Raw genomic sequence first — 20,356 nt, 5'->3', positions numbered from 1 at the left:
TGCAACATTTGCCTTTCAACAGACATAACTGGTGCCCTCTCCATCTCTGGATCTTTACGTTCATACTTGACAGCCCACTTTGAATATCCTTTCATCCCATATTCTGTTTATATCCCACTCCTCTGAGGCCCATTGCCAATGTTACCCTTTTTATTAAGCGTTCCTTGAAACCTAAAGAAAGAAGCTATAGTAATCTCTTCTGTCCACCTATAGCACTGTATTCCTATTATGCCCTCACACCTCCTAAGACACATAGAGCCAGGTGGTAGCAGGAAGAGAACAGACAGATATAGAAAAAAGCAGACAGGAGGCAGTTACTGTGTCACAGGAACAGCAGAACCCTAGATTGAAAATTCACAAACTCCTGCTGCTGAAATTTCTAGAGCTTGGATCATTTTCAGATTTTGAACATGCATGCTTATAATAAATCATGATCACCTAAGCTAGTCTGAGTAAGTGTCTGTTTCATGCAACCCAACAGGTCTCATAGTTTGCTTTGTATTTTGTATATTGAAATGTTTTATCTTCCCTAACAGAAGAGAAACCTCTTTGAAAGGTAGTGACTCCCATAGCACCTACAGTGTGGTACACAGTCAGTACTTAGCAAATGTTTGCTGAAAAATTGAATGGAGAAAACTAGACGAGCCATCCTCAAATTACTGAATTTCAAGTCATTTTTAGCAAGGCAAGAACTGAACATAGGTAGTTCATAATAATATTTTACTAAACATTGCTTTTCCAAATGAATGGTTTGCCTGCTTCCCTCTTCGCTATTATAGATGTCTTCCTATTAGTGTTCTGCAAATGTGTTTATGACGTATCTTTGCCAAAGGCGAACTTTAGCAACGGCACCATGTATCAAAACAGATGTGTCACATATACAAATTATATAATATAAAGCCATGCATTCCTCTCATTGTTTTAACTATCTTTTTAGTTTAAAGGGTAATGGTCTGTTTCACATTCCTTTCAGAGAGGCCAAAAATATAAACTGTACTTGAACTTATGTCACTGTTGTCTCTTAATCATAATGAGAAACACTTGTCAACCTTATTTTCATATATATCTGGCGTGACTAGATACCCTCAAGGAAATTATTTTCAACAATGAATTTGAAGGATTAAAAGGTTCACGAAAGTCATGAAATACATAACAATGAAGTATAGTCTCATTTCATGGATATTACCTCCTTACACTTACATAGTGTTTTATGGTTTGCAAAGCACTATATTATCTCGTTTGCTCCTTACAACAGGAGTCTGTGAGATGGACATGGCAGGCATCGTTCCCGTTTTACATATCAAAAACCGGAATAGTTAACTGACTTTACCAAGGTCATAGAGATTGTAAGTAATAAAAAGAAACCAGAAAAAGATCCTAAGTCTTTCAACTTCCAATCCAGTACCTTTTGACTTCAAATCTAGTTTTTTCCCAACTATTCTATTTATAACAATGTTTTCCAAATGTCTGGCGATGATCAATTGATGGGTTATGAAACCAATTTTGACTGGGATAAAAAAATGAAATAGAATAAAAGATATCCTAGAACACTACATTTAGTAAAGATTTGAATTGTTTCATGAAACTTTTGTTTCAGTTGTGTGTGTTATGATGCAAAATATATTTCAACTGTGGGAAATGGTGAGAAAAATATATTAAAAGTCGCTGGTTGCTGTTCTATACAATGTTGCCTATTAAACTCATTGAATAATTCAAAAGTAATTTGTGCTGCCAGAATGTCCACATAATTGGTTTTAATATTAAAATAATTATAGATGATAAAAATATGATTTCTGGCAATCCTTGAGTGTGGTATTGATTATGTGGGGGTAATTTCGTTGTCTGACTGCTTTTAAGAGTTCTACTTGAATATTATATAAAAATTTGGATTTCTATATAGGTATGATGGTGGTTTTATTACCGCTTTTATGGAAAAAATGCTAATCGTGCTTTATATAAAAATCATTTAGAAAATCTTTACCTGACTTAAATATATTCAGGAGAATGTAGGAAACATTGACTGTAGATAATAGCCTGGTGTTCATAGATCTAATTCTTATCAAATTAGGATATCTGGTATCTCCGTAATTTATTAACAACTTATTTTATTATATGTACTACCAGTGAATAATCAAAATGAATGAATCCACAACTGTTTTCTTAATTACAATGAATACAATGGCTCTTCATTACATATAAGACATAGTGCAAAATCATTAGTAGGGCATATAAACCCTAGCACTTTTATCCCCTATCTCTCCACTCTGCATATGCCATGCACATCCTTGTTTCTACAGTGTTGTATTGTACATGCTTTCTTTTGCTTAGATGCTATTGCTTCTTACCCTTCTCAGTGGAGCTGGGTCTTAAGGCATGAATGTATGTCTTTTAGGCAATGTTACCTCCTCTGTCATGCATTTATACATTTCCCTTTCCACGTTTTCACATGACTTATTACAATTATCTATTAGAAACCAACATTTTCATGAGTGTTTGTGTGTGTGTGTTACCTCAGTGAGGCAGTGAGTTGGTTTAAGGTGAGATCTATTTATTACTCATTTTTGAATCTTGGTTCCCTGCACAATGCCTAGGTCATAATAGGCACCTGATTAAATATATGAGCAAATAGTATTAATATTTAGCTTGAATTTACCTGGGCAAATGCAAAAATACACATTGCAATTTTACGTGTGGTCATAAGAATTTTTAGTTAGAGCAATCAATCAATCAATCAATCAATCTGTCTGTCTACTCTTTTACATACCGAAGGCTTTATTGTTCTTTTCTGAATGATTTCATATTAAAATATTGATTTAGGGACAGATGCTTATGCTTAAACTTATTCTGTGGTTCATACTATAGCAAAAGAACTGGCCGATTTGGTCTGTTCAAGCCAACACTTAACCAAATTGCTGACATGATTTTATTCCATCATGTGCATAATATGGACCAAGGCATTTTTATTTTCCCACGGGCTGAGACGGTGGTTTAGAGATACAGCCTACATGTTAGAACTTTCCCTCTATAACTTAGTCATCATTGTACTATGAAAAAATCCAAAATTTTTATGGGTAGTTGGGTCATTTAATATTTTCTGATATGGTGCCATTAAAGTTTCATTTATATTCCTATAGGGTTTTCCCCTCACTGTTTCAGCTAATAGACTTTGAAGTCCCAATGTCTCTCTCTCTCCTCTAAGGGATTTTAAAAATTGTTGTTCTGAAAACAGAGCACTAACTTTCTCAACAGATAAAACACAGGAATCCCATCTGCAGAAGCGTGAACGTCAATTTACCCTTCATAGCACATAAAATTACACTCTATGATTGTAGAAGAAGGCAATACTTAATTGAAAGACATTTTAATACATAAATGTATTAGAAAACAATCTGTCTGAAGACTCTACAATGCATATCTACAAAGTATTTTAAAAACATGGTAGGCTAAAGGATAATCCTAATTAACATGTGAGTTTGGGAGATAAGTATTTTTATTTTCCTGGACTGAATTCTTCATATATTTCTCCCATACATGCGATTGCTTACAGGTCTAACCTTCAGCTAACTAATAAGCTTAGGATAGTATCCAAATCTGTCTCATCACCAGATTCCCAGAGTTGTCAACACCATGTTGGCACATTATAAGTGTTTAGCAAATGTTTATTGAGAAAATAAATGACATATTATTAAAACCCTGATGCTTTCAACATTTCCCCCAGGAGCCATTTGATGTTTCCCTTGTGTTACAATGTTACAGAGATGAAAACCCCACAATTTTTTTCTTTGCCTGTTGAAAGATGTGGCAGTAATGACAGAGGAAGAAGTTGGATTATTCGTAACATACGAGACAATCTTTCATGACAATCTAATTCTTTGGCTTCCATGTGCAAAACATCTGAACCCATGATGAAAATTCAGTTAAATAATAGAATCTGTATCTTCAACTAAAATATCAAACTACTGGATAGAAGGAAACATCTGGGTGATTAATCCATTCACATATTCAGGATTGAACACTCAGAGAGTTGCAAGAATCTAAACGTTGTCTATTGCTTTTGGATTACTTGTAGAAATCACAACTGGCTTTCCTGCCTTTTCACATAAAGTTCAGTGTAGCTGAGAATTCATTATGATTTTGTATTTTGAGATGTTAGCAGGCCATCGCATATTTCCTATTTCCTTTTTAAAAACCTGTATTCTAGGTTATTAAAGTGCTTTTAAAATAACTTTCTCAGGTAATAGAAATGACACCTATCTAATGTTAAATACAATTATTATTATAACAAATATAAGAAAATATTCAGGAAAACATACTTTGTCATCTGATTCTAACCAACAAAATATTTTTAATGAGTGTATGTCTATTAAAAGAATCCTCAAGATGCTATAATTATTATTCATTTTCTAGAATTGTTTCACCATGAAGCTTTATGCTTCTATGGGGACTTTAATGTTTATGTTTTGTGACGGCTGCATTGACTATTAAAAAGCAATTTGGCTGACATTTTAGGCCTTTTGTTGCCAGTTTTAATTGGATTGTTCATCAAGCATCAACTCCCTTGTTAACTGCAAAAATTTCAGGCCAACGTCAGTTTACAGTAATGACTGTTTAATGATTTTATCCTGTCAGTATGCAAGCTTCGTATGGATATATGCATGATTAGTTTCATATCAAGACCTGTGATTAAATAATTGAAGCCTAAACAGAATGGATATCAAACATGAACACATATTTAATAAAGACTCAGAAGCTTATCAAAATACTGATTAACAATTAAAAGTCAATGTTTTGAGTTCATCTGGTCTTAGTACATTTACGACACTTTATCAAATATTTGTATGAAGATTTTGCCTTCATACAAAAAAAAAAGTTAAAAGAAATTCTTTTTGGAAAAGCAGTAAAATTGTTTTTTTCAAAAGATAATTTATATTCAATGTGTACCTACCTGACTGAGAAAGCCCATTTTAAGTATTATTTTATCTGGGGAAATAATTAGCCCAAACCGAAAAACTCTAGAGTATCAGTAAATATTCTTATCAATCAGACACAATTTCAATCCTTAAGAAGGTGACCTATATACAACCATACTATCTTGTCACCTGCTTGCATGTTAGAATGGAAGAACTGAGAAGGGCCTTGGAAACCATTTATTCTAAATTACATATTTTAGAGATATTGAAGTCCAGATGGGTAAAGATATTTGCCTAATGTCATATAGCTAATTAGTGGCAGAGTCAAGAAAAAAAATCCAGGTCCAACATTTAAGTTTATATATTCCTGGAAGAAAGAATCAGTGGTTTAAGCATCTTTTGTGTATTGGTAAATTCATTTTCTTCTCATTTCATTAAATTAGCATGCTTCATAGCAAAACAAGCAAATTGTTTAGAGAGGTGTACACTAAGTTTCACTTTCTCCTTTCTCCCTACTCACTTCATTTCTCTTCCACCTCCTGTAACCATTTTTTACTAGCTTCTTATTCATCTTTCCATTATACTTCACACCAGTGCAGAATATCAGACTATATATTATTATATCATTCTTTCTGTACACAAAGCATAGTATATTATAATCACATTTTTGCACTTTTTTTTTTTTTTGAGACAGGGTCTTTGCTCTGCTGGAATACAGTAGTGAAACCTCAGCTCACTGAAACTTCAACTTCCTGGGCTCAAGTGATCCACCCACCTCAACCTCCTGAGTAGCTGGTACCACAGGTGTGCACCATCACACCCAGCTACATTTTAAATTTTTTTGTAAAGCTGGGGTTTCACTGTGTTGCCCAGGCTGTTCTCAAACTCCTAGGCTCAAGCAATCCTCCCATCTAGGCCACCCAAAATGCTGGGATTACAAGCGTGAGCCACTGCACCCAGACCACTCTTGTTCTTTTTTTTTTTTACTTGACAGTACATCTTGAGATCTCTCCATATCAGTTTATAGAAATCTTTCTTGTTTCCTTTTTCTTTAAGCCTGTATAGTATTCCCTTCATGGATCTTATAGTTTACTCAATGTGTGGGCAAATTATTGATCATTATTTGAAAATACTTTAGATGTTAAAAAGGCATTTCACCAACATATAGGAAGTACATATTTGCATAATGGAAACATAGAAAATGTAGATACTGATGTAAAAAGGCTCACCTCCAATGCAGCATGCAGAGCACTAAGGAACTAGAAAAACCATTGCTTTTTCTTTGATTTAAAATTTGAGTTCTATATTTACAGTTATTATTTATCAATTATAAATAAAAATTAGCTAAAAAGATCATAAAAATAGAGTTCTAGTTCTAAAGCTTGTTGGATAATTAAGACGTTTTTCAGCATTTACTGACATGGGTGAGTGAAACAAGTATTGTTAATTAAAATATTTACAATGAGCACACAGAACTTTTTACTTTTATGCTATGTTCAGTAAGCACAACATTTCAAAACTCTCCCACCTTCAGTCTCATAGATCATACTACTTACTTTCTGTTCATGGTAACCCATATGTAGTCTTCATTTTAATACAGTTTCATTAAACATTAAAATGGAAGGCCTGCCTAAGCTGCTATAGCATAGTGAAATACATTAGGGAGACAGACCAATTAAGGTAGAAGCAGATTTCTTGTTAAATGACAGATCCCAGATTCCCATTTCATGAAACATGTACTCCTGCCACACGCCAAATTCCCATTAACTTCAAGAAGGAATTATGCACAGAAGAGATATGTAAGCTGAAGAAGTCAGGATAAATTAGTCCAGAGCAATCCTTAAGTATCAGTTTAAAATGCAATGGATGCTTTAAATTATGTGTAGTCCTGTTGTTTGAATTGAATATTATTCACTAACCCCTTCTCTCTGACCACATCTTCAGAATGAATGGGGCAAAGAATTGCTTGGAATAGAGACGAGACATGAACTGCTAGATTTGGAATTGTAAGAAAAGAAAAAAATTCAAAGGTGTGAGTCATGAAAATGTAATGATTCCTCAAGAAAACAGATTAAGAGGAAGAAGGTGCTTTCCCTCAGCATGTTAAAATATTTACATTTAAGAAAATGTGTGGAAATATTTTAAGAATTCTATTAATTCAGGCTAGTTTGACAGTCAAGTTTTATTGTTAAGTTCGTATAATATTTAAAGTATAAGTATGTGATAGTTACTTTCAAGTGCACTGTATGAATGTTATTCACTACTTACTAATACCCTACAGAAGTTTCTAGACTCACTGGTTTAAAGAAAAACAATAAAAATGTTCATTGTATTACTATTGCTTTTAAAGTTCTTAAAATAGTTTATTCTCTTAGGCAGGTGAACCAAATTCCCTATATTCTTTTTTATTTTTTTTCTTGAGACAGAGTCTCACTTTGTTGCCCAGGCTGTCTCAGCTCACTGCAACCTCCCCATTCCAGGTTTAAAAAATTCTTGTGCCTCAGCCTCCTGAGTAGCTAGGACTACAGCCATGTGCCACCACACCTGGATAATTTTTGTGTTTTCAGTAGAGACAGGGTTTCGCCATGTTGGCCAGGCTGGCCACGAACTCCTGACATCAAGTGATCCACCCACCTCAGCCTCCCAAAGTGCTGGGATTACAGGCGTGAGCCACCACACCCTGTCCCCCTATATTCTTGATACTACTCTTTGCATGGAAAATTCTGGGGTAAGTTCAATTTAGTACTGTCAAAATGATAAGTTTTAAAATCATGAGACTTTTCTATATTAAATTAATCCAAAATTTGTCCCTTGAATGTCATATAAAAAGTGTAAACATTAAAAAAAAATCTCTAAAATAGAATAGATACTTGGTAGATAACAATCTGAAATCACCTCAGTAAGAACTCTAAAATAATATCATATACTACAAAAAGTTTCTGTGCCATAAAAGAAGATTTTCATTAAAAAACTGATGTTGAAAGGGCTGATACATGTCATACTTTGTCAATCATGCCAAAAAATGAATGCTTTCTTGTTTTCACGAATTGTACGCACCTGAGTTTACATGAACATTTGCCACTAGATGGGACCTTATACCTACGGTAATAATCTAGCAGCCAACTTCTTTTCATCCAGTTTTTATAGGACTCAGGAACACAAACCTTCTTAACAAAAGAAGTCTTTATTGACAAAATAAAACTTTATAACTTACACAACTAGCCAGCTGGGTCACTGTAGGATTATTTCCTCACTCTTTCTCAGTAGATGATTGAAAACATAACATTTAGAGCAATTTCCTTGAATTGAATGATGTATTACACTAAAAAAGGGGCAATGGGCCTTTCTAGTACTCTCTTAAGCAAGACCTCTGCTTTTCCTTTAGTGATACAATGGTAAGCTTGGTTTAAACGTTTTCTAGAATTTATCTGCCTAGCATGTCTGTGACCTCTTCTAGTTGCCTTGGAAGCACTGCAGCTTTCCCTGAAACCAGAGGTATCAAGACTTTCTTTTTCTGATATCATGATTGCTTATGCTGTAAAGAGAAGATTGTGGATGGCAAATGAAGTTTGCTGTTTGTTAACCGAACTATCGGGAGGCAGTATAGAGTAGGAATTACAAATTCAGGCCAGGTGTGGTGGCTCACGCCTGTAATCCTAGCACTTTGGGAGGCCAAGGAGGACAAATCATGAGGTCAGGAGTTCAAGACCAGCCAGGCCAACATGGTAAAACTCCCTCTGTACTGAAGATACAAAAGTTAGCTGGGTATGGTGGCACATTCCTGTAATCCCAGCTATGAGGGAAGCTGAGGCAGGAGAATCCTTTGAACCCAGGAGGCGGAGGTTACAGTGAGCCAAAATCTCACTGCTGCCCTCCAGCCTGGAGTATCAGTCTTCTCAGTAGGAATTAGCGATTGGGCTCATGGAAAATTAAACCACAAGGTCTAAATTACAATATATTTATTTTATGCATAAAACACATATGAGGCTAGACACAAAAATGCCAATGAAATAAAATTGCATTTTCAAACTGCTTGCCCAAGCACTCATTTCTCAACTTATTATCTTTTAAATGAAAAATGGAGCTTATAAGAAGTGAAAAAAACAAAAACAAAAACAAAAACAAAACAGGAGTCAAAACCAGGGTGGGAATGTTAAACCTGAGTGGCATGTCCAGGAGTCTATGTTGCAGCTCCTCTGTAAGTGGGTGACATAAAGATATGAGTTTTAAGGCTAAGGTTGTAGAATTAAGAGGTGAGGACTTGGGTCTTCATAAGGTGGGATTTACAAATGAAACCCCCATATGTTGCCCATATATGGACACCGGAATGCTACACTTCCAAAAAGAATATACTGAAAGAAATCTGCCCACTCACACAAAGGGATAACAAAGCCTGTCTGTCCCGGACTGGGCTCTGGGTGAAAACAACTGAAAATCATCATTGAGAATTTATAAGCATGGGCCTGTATCAAGCATGGATTTAGAGTTGAGTGTACACTATCCATGTGTTCTAATGACTGCCAATAAGAGAAATTCATATTAATATAAATACCTAGCAGAGGAAAATGCAAATAAGATCACAATCTAAAGTTAAAAATTATATAAGGAAATAATCCAAGTTAAACAAAAAGTTCACCAAACTGCAAGATCAGGCCCCTAAAAATTTCAGATAACAGAGCTCTTGTTTAGAGACTGTAAAAAATGCATACGTTTAAAATGGTTAAAGAAAGAAGGAAAAGTATAAGAACAAAGCACCTTTTTAAAAAGAGATTATATAGACATAAAAGAAAGTTGTCCTAAAAAAAATACAGTATTGAAATGTAAAACTCAATGGAAAATAAAACCCAAAAGGAAGTTCAATAGGAAATGAGGCACAAATCAAGCAAAAATTCGTGAACTTGAATTTGTATCTGAATGTGTATCATGAACTTGAATGTGTATCTCTGTGCTGTATTATCCAGAATATAGCGCAGAGAGATAAAGAGATGACAAATCTAGAAGAAATGTTAAGGATCATGAGGATAGAATGAAGTGATATGATATGGATCTAATAAACATTCTAGAAAAAGAAAATAAGGAAAATGGAAAGAAATAATGATGATGGGGAGAATATTCTAAGGCTGATTTAAAAATATGAGAATCAGAAAATGTTCAGATTCACGAAGCATGACCCATCAGCAGGAAAAAGAAAAATCCATATCTTTAGAGTATCTAAGGCAGCTATAAAAATACACCACCCAGATCTATTTATGTGCATAACTGAATGACAGCCCCACCTCCTGACCTTCTGAATGTAGTACTGGATTCATGCTGAGTCCACACTTCAAATGGGTTACTTCCAGCCAATGACTGTACTAATACAGGCCATTCCTACAAGATGACCCTGATAATGGTTCAGGGGATCTCCATCAGCCTGGCCAAAACTCTCTTGGATCTGCCTTGTAGTCTCAAACTCTTCCTATTTAATATTCCCTCTTATCTTCCTCTTCACAGGTCACAACCTGCATCATTCTGAAGGCTCTCCCTCCCTTCTCCTGCTCCCTCTCCATTATCCTTCAAAGGATCCTCCAAAAAACTCTAGCCCATCTTATTCCATCGTGGCAGCGCTTCTTGAATAATATGAACTAACACAACACCAAACATAAAGTGAAAATAGTAGAACAACTAGATAGAACAGACAGATTAGCTACAATGAAGCTATAATTAGAGTAACAACAGATTTCTCAATGGCACCATAAACCCCGTCTCTACTAAAAATACAAAAATGAGCCAGATGTGGTGGCATGTGCCTGTAATCCCAGCTATTCAGGAGGCTGAGGCAGGAGATTTGCTTGAACCCAGGAGGTGGAGGTTACAGTGAGCCGAGATTGTGCCACTGCACTACAGCCTGGGCAACAGAGCAAGACTCTGTCTCAAAAAAAAAAAAAAAAAAAAAAAAAAGTATAGAAAACTGTTGTTTGCTTACCCAGCAGCCATTAACTTCTTTTGCACTGCTAACAGAATTCTTACATTGTTCAGGTGTGAAACATGTGCCCCACTCCAAACTCCATTACTGGTTTAAGCAAGTCATAATATTTCATTCTCCCTTGCCAGTGACTATATTAGTGGGTGAACATGTCACCCAATTCTGGCTGAGAGGAAGTCTGAAAAAGGTTTCTGGGAAAGATTATCCTTTCTGATAGGGAGAGAGAGAGAGGCGAGGAGAACTTGGCTCTTCCTTTCAACCTTTGGACATTATCATTGTGAGGACATGATGTTTGGAGCTGGCTGTTATTTAGCAACTATAAAAGAAAAGCCCAAAGTGTCACAGAGAAGCTGACTCAGATCTCTGATATATTGAGCTGCTGAATTAACCAACCCTGGTATTGCCTAGCTCTGGACTGCTTGTTATGGCAGAAAATACAAGTGATTCTTGAACAACATGGGTTTGAACTGCACAGGTCCACTTACATGCTGATTTTTAAAACAGGATAGAAAATACAGTATTCGTAGGATGCCAGCTTTTGGTGTGTGCTAGTTCTATGGGGTCTACTGTCGAATTGTGCATGCAAGAATTTTGATATATTGAAGGGGTCCTGGAAGCAATCTCCAGCATTTACTGAGGGATGACTGTACATATCTTTATTGTTGAAGACATTATTGTTGGCTATTATGTTACTTGTACCAGGAATGAACCTGTTAGCTCATGAAGTAATATTTTCAAATTGCTTAGAGAAAACGACTGTTAGTATTACATTCCTTATCTAGTGAATTTCTTAGTCAAGACAGGGTAAAATGACGACAACTTCCTACAAAATAGGAGACTTTACCGCTACAGACCTTTCTAAAAGAATTATAAAGGGATGTACTTCAGGAAGCATAAAACTGAACCCAGATGAAAGGTGTGAGCAGCAAAAAAAAAAAAAAAAAAAAAAAAAAAAAAAAAAAAAGTGGTAATGTAACTGGTAAACCTGTGGGCAAATCTAAATAAGCATTGAAGGTGGAAAATATTATAACAAATAATTTGGGGGTGTTAAGAAGAAGTGGAATTGGATTACTGGATGATGATTACATGTAAATGAAGGGATGATGATCAAAATTAAAACAATTTAATTTCCATCTGTTGTTTAGGAAAAGGGTACAGATACTGATTTAATTTTAGACTTTAAGACAAGTAAGAACAAAAAAAATTAGAGGTATCTAAGATATCTACAAAATAAAACTTTTCGATGAGTAGCGGTTGAAAAGCATACCAAAAATATTTTCTGTTTATGTGCAAAGTTTAAAGTTTTACAAAATTTTATGAGTAAATATTAAATAACATTTTTCGGTATGTCATAAATATTTTATAACAGGAAAATGAAGGCAAAAAGAAGGGAGAGATAGAAGAAAAAAACTAATAAACTTGCCTGGACTTGCTGGAAATTGGATGGGCTGGACACACAAATATTCCTTTTCTCTGAGTAAACTTTCTGACTCACTTTCAGTGATTGTCTGCTAATTGAAAATGCAGAGGTCCTCTTCACAGAGGAGACAGACATGGAGAAGAGAGCGATCCAAGCAAGCAGAACTTTTAAATTTAGTTTTATTATTTTTTTTGTGCCAAGCAAGCAGAACTTTAACACTCATCTAATCCAGTTTCATTAACACCTTCATTTATTTTTGGTTTTTGTATCTTGGGTTTCAGCTTAAAATATTGTTTTAAGAAAGCGTTCTGCAAATTAATTCTGAGCAGCCCTCCTCCTTCTTATATTTCCTCCCAGTATTCCTGACATTAAACTCTTGAATCTAAAAGTTGTAATTATTAAAAATAAGTAAAATAAAATTAAATAAAACTCCTGTATACTAATATCAACTTTGTGCTTACTGCTATTAAACTCTGAATGTCACAATCGCAGTTTCTGTTAGCTTGAGATCAGTTTTAGTGTTCCTTTTTTGAAAAAAATGCCACTTAGTGATCCTATGTCTGAATCCTGGTTGTATTCAATGCTGTTATATAAACTTAAAAGGAAGGGATGAGTCCCTTCTGACAAACTGTTGTTTCACTTATGTTCCTTATAACCCTGACTTTTGTCTTCAGAGTGCTTTGTCAGATATTCAAGGGTTCCACTGAAAAGTTAGTACTCAGCTTATCATTGGCCTTTTTGACTTTGAAGAATTGATAGTCACCATACATTATTTTTCCCCTGATGTAAGAATCTCTTCCATTATTCAGTCTAGTATAAATTCATTTTTTCTTCTCTGAATTATATTCAATTCCATTTTATGTATTTTGATGTGTAGCGATTGGAAGAGTTTAGGTGCACTAGAATTGTGTAACATGGAGGGAAGAAGTATTCTATTTAATTGCCGATACCTTTCCTGATAATAATTAACATCTGAAGTGTGGAATGTCCTTCCTTGTATTGATAAATTTGCTCACACAAACATATGTAATCTTTTATTTGCCATTTGCAATAATTAAATATTGCAAGCGTCAGCAAACCTTTTCTGTGAAGGGCTAGACAGTAAATATTTTAAGCTTTGCAGGTCATATAGTCTCTGTGGCAAGTATTCAACTTTACCAGTTTAGCACGAAAGCAGCCACAGACGGTATGCAAATGAAGGAGCACGGCTGTTTTCCAATAAAACTTGATTTACAGAAAGAGGTGATGGGCCATATTTGGCCCATGGGTCATAGTTTGCTGACCCCTGTTGTATTGTCTTGGTTTTCATTATCCAGTGGATTCATTTCAGGAAACAGAGTTCACTACCAGGATATTTAATTGTTCTCTTAAATTGCAAACTACTTTTGTTCCATTTGGGACAGTTAAATGCCTAGGCAGATTAAAAGGGGTCCCTGGGGAATCTGCAACCAGCCTGCTCACTGGAGGACTGGATGGAGCCTCGGGAAGTTGGCATTGTTTGCAGTAGGGAGGAGCCTGACCTCTTCACTTCCTGTATGGTGACCTGGAATTCAATCTGTGGGGTAGAGGGCCAGTTAGCAGGACTCCATCTCAGTTTTCTGAGTTTTTTTTTTTTTTTTTCCCTTTTTATCCTTTCATTCAGTAAAGTCCTGCTGTCCTCACCCTTCAGTGTGTATGCATGCCTAAATTTTCCTGGTCATGTGGCAAGAATCTGTGTTTTAGCTGAACTAAGGAGCAAAGTTCTTACAGCAAAATGAGTGGAATTTTTGGGCAAAAAATCACTTTTGAGGACTGAAATAAAACAATGTTGCTTTGGTTTTTCAATATTCTAAAGGTACTTCAGCTTAAGAGTCAAGGGAATGCATTTATATTTCCAATATATTTTAAGCTATATAAAGTAAAAGAAGGAATTTCATCTGTCAATGTCAGTAAATCATATTCAACTCAATCATCTCAAGGAAGATTATTTACAAATTTTACATTTAACTGCATAGATAGCACCAAATCTGCTTATAATTTTGTTGACAGCTGAATTTCTGCTATTTTATCTACCTACAGAGAAGCCCTTGAAATTGTAGAATCTGTATGGTTTACTGCTTTATTTGAACTTGATTTCTGAAGCATCTGTATAAAAATTTAAGTGAAAATTATATTTTTAATTAGCTGCCATTTATAATTACCCAAACAATTCATCTTTATTAAAAATATGGATATCAGCAGGGTCATGGTATAATGTATGCTAATTACACACTATACAAGAGTGCTCCATTTCAGAGTGTGCCATTCGCATTGAAGATACTATGGATCATTGAGGATAATGAAAATCAACAGACTTATTAAAAGGTTTCTGGAATATAGCTATAGAGAGTCTTATTCTAACAACTAGTGTTTTACAGTAATTTTCTGATGGCAGTAAGTGTCTTGAGAGAGGGCTGTCATTCAATAATTGTGGGCATAGGTTGTAGCCTACCTCTTTGGCAATACTACAGAAAAGTTAGGAAATCATGAAAAGTTTATACTTCTCTCTATTAAAAGACCACTCATTTCTCAGGCTTCTTTACAGAGGGGTAGTTCAGTAGGCATAGTGCACGATCTTCTTGTTAAGTCTCTATTGCAGTGCTTTCTACCATACATTTAATAGAATAAGCATTTAGGTCATATAGGGATCTACCAGAAACTATGCAGTGCTTTCTTAGAAATCTTGCTTTTCTTTTAATGTCATGTTTTAAGTTCCCCTGGTACCTGTAAATGTATGCCACTGAGGGAAAGGTTTTCAAATTGTATTTCATGAGCACATCTTATGGACTAGGATGGGAACTGAAGCTTTGGGTTCCTCACCTTCACTTTTACCCATTATATACTGTGAGGTCATGTATAGGATTTTGGTGAAATGGGAAAAATTTTAAAACTGTTATGTTCAGAGAGAAGTTCCAAATACACTTTCCCTCCTGGAAGTTCACTCTAACTGAAAGATACCAACAACAATATTTGTGGCAGTAGCAATTCTCACTCTTTAAACACCTGATATGTGGTCATTCCCATCACATAAATTCTAATTCTCACAAATATCCTGCATGGGGTAGTTGATACTATTCTCATTTACAGATGAAGAAAGCAAGGCTCAAGACATTTAAGCAACTTGCTTAAGGCCACCCTATTAGTAAGTGGCAAACTTGGGAACTAAACTTTAGTCTGTCTGACCTCAAATATTCACACTCCTCTACTTTTGTTTCATGTAAGCTATTTATTAGCAGGAAAACACAAAAGAGGTTTTAGATATCTCCCATTTCAAAAGAGCATCATTCTTCCCAGTATAGATTAGGGCTTGGGCTCATGGAAAATGAAACCACGAGGTCTAAATTACAATATACTTATTTTGTGCGTAGAAACAGATATATGGCTAGACACAAAAATGCCAATGAAATAAAATTGCATTTTCAAACTCCTTGCCCAAGCACTCATTTCTCAACTTATTATCTTATTCTGAAATATCTCAGGTTAAAATTACAGCCCTTCAAGGACCAAAGTGTGCTTATACACTTCAAACAGTAAATTTCACTAAGAAAATATGGTTGTTAGTTTTTAAGAAATATAGTTCTGCTAGAGTAAGAGAAATTCATACCGTTGGTGATTCACATCACATAAAAATTTATTTGTCGCCTCGATCTGATTTTGAATTCAAGATGGCATTTGGTGATACTATTATTTCAGTTAGGCATCTCTCTTTGAGCAGAAATTGGGACTTAGATGGCTTATATCAGTGATGGTTTGCAACTGTGATTTAAAGCAACCAAATATACCTGCAAATGACTTTGTAGCCTCAGGAGAATGTAAAGTGAGGTCACCAGCAGGGACAAGCTGAGCCTTCAGTCACTGATGGAAAAATCATTATTTCACTACCTCTGTTAATTAGTTAGATGTCTGAAGTTGAAGAGAAGTGTACTAGATACACTCACAAGGACTATAAGAAGGCATATAGGAATAGAATTCACTATTTTCTGAGCATCTGAAAAGTATTATGCATAAGGTATAGATATTAACATGACTTGGTCCCTAAATTAAAGGAACACTAGGTTCAGGGAACACTACGCTTCATCTCCTGCCAACCCACTTTCCTTGTCATACCTTCCTCTTTGCTGCTGCACTGGAAAGGCTTTCTTCTCTCTCTTTCATCTTCATTTTATGCGGTCACTTGTACTGTTATTCCAAGACAAGCTCAAAGGTTTCATGCTTTACAAAGTTTTTCTTGAAAATTCTTGCCTTTGTGCCCCAACTGGACCATTCTATCATAGCAGTTGTTAAACATCATTGTACTAGCTTGTTTACCTTTATGTTAACCTTATTAGCCCATATTACCTATTTCTAACAAATCCCTCAAAAGTAAGAGGCTGTTTTTTATTTGTCTCATTAAACAACTAATATTTCATGCAATAAATATTACTTGAGCCTTTTTATGAACCGTCAGTACAGTTATCTAAGCACACGATATATTTAATACCTGTTTGTTAAATGTAAGAAGAAAATGCAGTTTCCAAACTCATGTCCAAATGATCCCATGCATTCCTAATCACAACTATTCCTCCAATCCCTCTTACACTCTGGATTCAGTTTGTGTTGAATTAACTCACATTTATGGATATACATAAAAGTTGTAAAGTTGTTCTTTGGGTGAATTCTCTCTCCTCAGATAGATTAAAAACTCCTTGAAGGAAAGGGCCATACCAAATACTCTATTCTATTTTCCTTTAGCTCTTGACAAAGGGTTCTGATTTATTAAACACTCAATTATTAAGAGTCTAAGAAGGCAACCATTTTTTTTTTGGATGAGCATTATTATCATGATACAGAGAAATCACCATTCATCTAGGCTATCAATCTATTCCTCAAGTCAACAAACTCTGTCCCTCAAATTCTCAGTCACCAAATCCAGTCTCCAGAATTTATCCCTGTCTTACCCTTGATGCAAGTGGCTCCTTAAGCATTGCGTTTAGGACCTGATTATCTCTTACTCACACTATGAACATAGCCTCTTATCTGCTCCTCTGCCTTTAGTATCTCCTCCTCCAATCTATAATCGACACTGCAACCAGGGCGGGCTTTCTAAAAACTAAATCTGACTATGCATGGCAGAGACCACCAAGCTATTCACTACATTCTTTTCCTCTTCTTCCAAGGAAGAAGTTAGAGCACACTTCCCAGGCTTTCTTGCAAATAAGTGTGTACATATGACTGAGTCTAGAAAATAGAAGTGTCGAGTACCATTTCCAGGTCTGGTCCACAGATAACTTCAATTCATGATCTTTGCTCTCGTTCTTTCCTCTAGCTTGATGTAGACAGACATGGCAACTTTTCAAGACATGTGTTAAAGACAGTGGCACTATAAGGATGGAAAGAGCTTGGACCCTAAGTAAAGCCCAGGAGAACAGTCTACTAATCAGGAATTCTCCAGTAATTCTCCAGTTGCATTTTAGGTGAACGAGAAACCAATTACTATTTTTGAGCCATTGTACATTTTCAGGTTAGTTTGTAACAGAAGCTAGCATTGTCTTATACACTGTACACTGTGCTATTTCTCTGGTCAAAATCTTTAATTCATTGGCTATCATACTGTATGCAAATTTCTTGGAATAACATCTAAAAGACTCTTATAAATCCAAATGTGACTTATTTTATAGTCTCATTCCACTTTTAATCCTTGACTCGCACCCTCCCATGACCATATATACCATACCTTATGCTTCAACCAAAATGACTTACTTAGCATTACCAGAAAAAAATATATACTTTCATGCCTACATACACACTGTTCTTTCATCTTAATACATCCCTTTCCTTTGGTCTCATACCTGAAATTTCTTTTTATCATTCATGGACCAATTCACCTCATCATCTCTCACATATCTCTGATTCTCTTTGTCAGAATAAATTGTCCTCCCATTGCCACTCCCATAACACATTTTAAACAAATCTATGTCATAGCATTAACTACATTTCTAAAACTAGATTGTCATCAACTTGAAGACCAACACTGCAATCCCATTCGTCCTCATAACCTCCAAGACCCTTATACACAGCAGATACTCAAAAATGTAGGTCAAACTGATATTACTCATTTAACAGTTTAAACTTTTTGAAGTATTTTTCTAATATATTATTTCATTTTTAGCTTCACAAAGATTATATGGATTTAATCGACTTGACTTCAATAAGAGAAAAACAGTTAGTTGTAGAGTGCAGTCTGACAAAATGCTGACATTAGGCATGGGTATGGTTTAGTCACCTGAAGGAGAAGGAAAAGAAAATTAGACAAAGCTACGCTAACCATAAAAGTTCATTCATAAAAATGATTATGCAAATTTCTCTATAATATGAATGTATCCAGTCTGTAAGTTTGTGCCTGTGTGTGAAAGTTGTACTAGTAATAGCAAATTTATGTTAGATAATTTAAGATTTAAGATGACTTGGAAAGATACCTATGATATATTGTGGGTGTGAAAAATGCATATGCAGAAGGATGATATATAGTAAAGTCTCACTTGTATAAGAAATATCAGGAAGAATACTCATCTCTCAGAGTAGAATCATGGGAGAAACAGAACTTTTAAATGTATATTATATAAATCTGTACTATTTTATTTCATGATCTAGTTATTACATATAAATTTCTTAGAATGACCTAGCATATATTGTTATACACATAGTCACTATTTTTATGATAAGCATGTGTTACAATAATTTTTAAAAGGAACTTATAAAGAGCAGGGGGTAATGTCGAATAAATGATGAGAAGGGTATAGTTAAGTAACCTTCTATCACAATCTATCTTTCTGCAGGTGGTAATCACTAAATTCAATTAAAAACAAATCAATGACCTGTAGGAACTGAATAGTGAGTAAAAGCAGCAGATTACAGTGGGGAATCAACACTTGGAAGAAGGAAAAGCATGGGTTAATTTCCAGTTTTTATTTTTATTTTTAGTTTTTTAAATGAGAATGTATGAAACAATCAGAGCTGCACAAGGTGGCAGAAATCTTGATGGAAAACTCTTCAGTATCTCTGGCTTTAAAAACTAGGGAACAGAATTTAGGCAACCAGAACCACTGGAAACTCAAGGGGGCATCCCTCAAAAAAGATAAGAGAGAGAACACACACAATATTCTGTATATAAACTCTGCCTAAATTTCTCCCTGACCTGGAATCATGTGTGAGGCTGACTCCAATTGCGAGTGAAGAAATTCAACTGAGATTTGAGTTGCAGCTCAAGAAACAGAACTTGTCATTTGAGTCCAAAAAATTTAATTGCCTTCTACACCAAGAGAAAAAAATAAAAACTATTTAGAATAACAATAGAACAGAATCTACAGTCTCCACAAAATAACAACCACAATGTCCAAAATACAATCCACAATTATTTAGCACATGAACAACAGAAAAGTGTGTCTCATTCTCAAGAGAAAAGATAGTCTATAGAGAATAACTCCAAGAAAACCCAGATATTGGAATTAGCAGACCAGGGTTTTAAAGTAGATGCTATAACTGTGCTCATGATATGAAGGGAAATATGCTCACAATAAATAGAAAGAAAGGAAATCTCATCAGAGAAATAGAAAAAACAAAGAGAAATGGAAAGTCTAAAACTAAAATCACAATATTTGAAATAAAAAGTGAGGAAAGCCAACTTATTCACGATCCTGCCTAAGTCTCATTAGTCTCTTCATACACAGCAGCCAATTTTGAGCTTAGCCCACCTTCCCTTTCTCTGAAAACTGCCCACTACCCACAGAGATAAGGCTACTGTGGCAGCTATGTGATTCTTCCTCTAATATTCTGAGAGCCAAATAATCTGGAAGCTGGCCCCTGATCCAAGCTTTACTAATAAAATGATCTCTCTTGGGATTTTAGAAGTGGGACAGAACATTAGTCAGGTTTTGAAATTGAGATGTTATGTCAATTCATGATCAGAAGTCTGGCCCTTTTTGGTCACATACAGTGGGAAGCAAAAGAGTTCATGTGCAGAGAGAACAAAACAAACATGCAAGAGAAATACATGACAAAATTGAG

The 20,356-nt window shown here is 35.2% G+C and overlaps 1 protein-coding gene across 3 annotated transcripts in view; it reads right to left on the bottom strand.

Moving 5' to 3' along the window:
• Positions 1 to 20,356, bottom strand: part of TENM1 (teneurin transmembrane protein 1) — an 832,265-nt gene that overhangs the window by 396,450 nt on the left and 415,459 nt on the right. The window lies entirely within an intron of this gene.

The sequence above is a fragment of the Saimiri boliviensis genome, chromosome X (assembly GCF_048565385.1).
Source record: "Saimiri boliviensis isolate mSaiBol1 chromosome X, mSaiBol1.pri, whole genome shotgun sequence".
Taxonomy (NCBI): domain Eukaryota; kingdom Metazoa; phylum Chordata; class Mammalia; order Primates; family Cebidae; genus Saimiri; species Saimiri boliviensis.
Note: the sequence above shows the minus strand (reverse complement) of the source record. Positions and strands in the feature narration are given on the sequence as shown.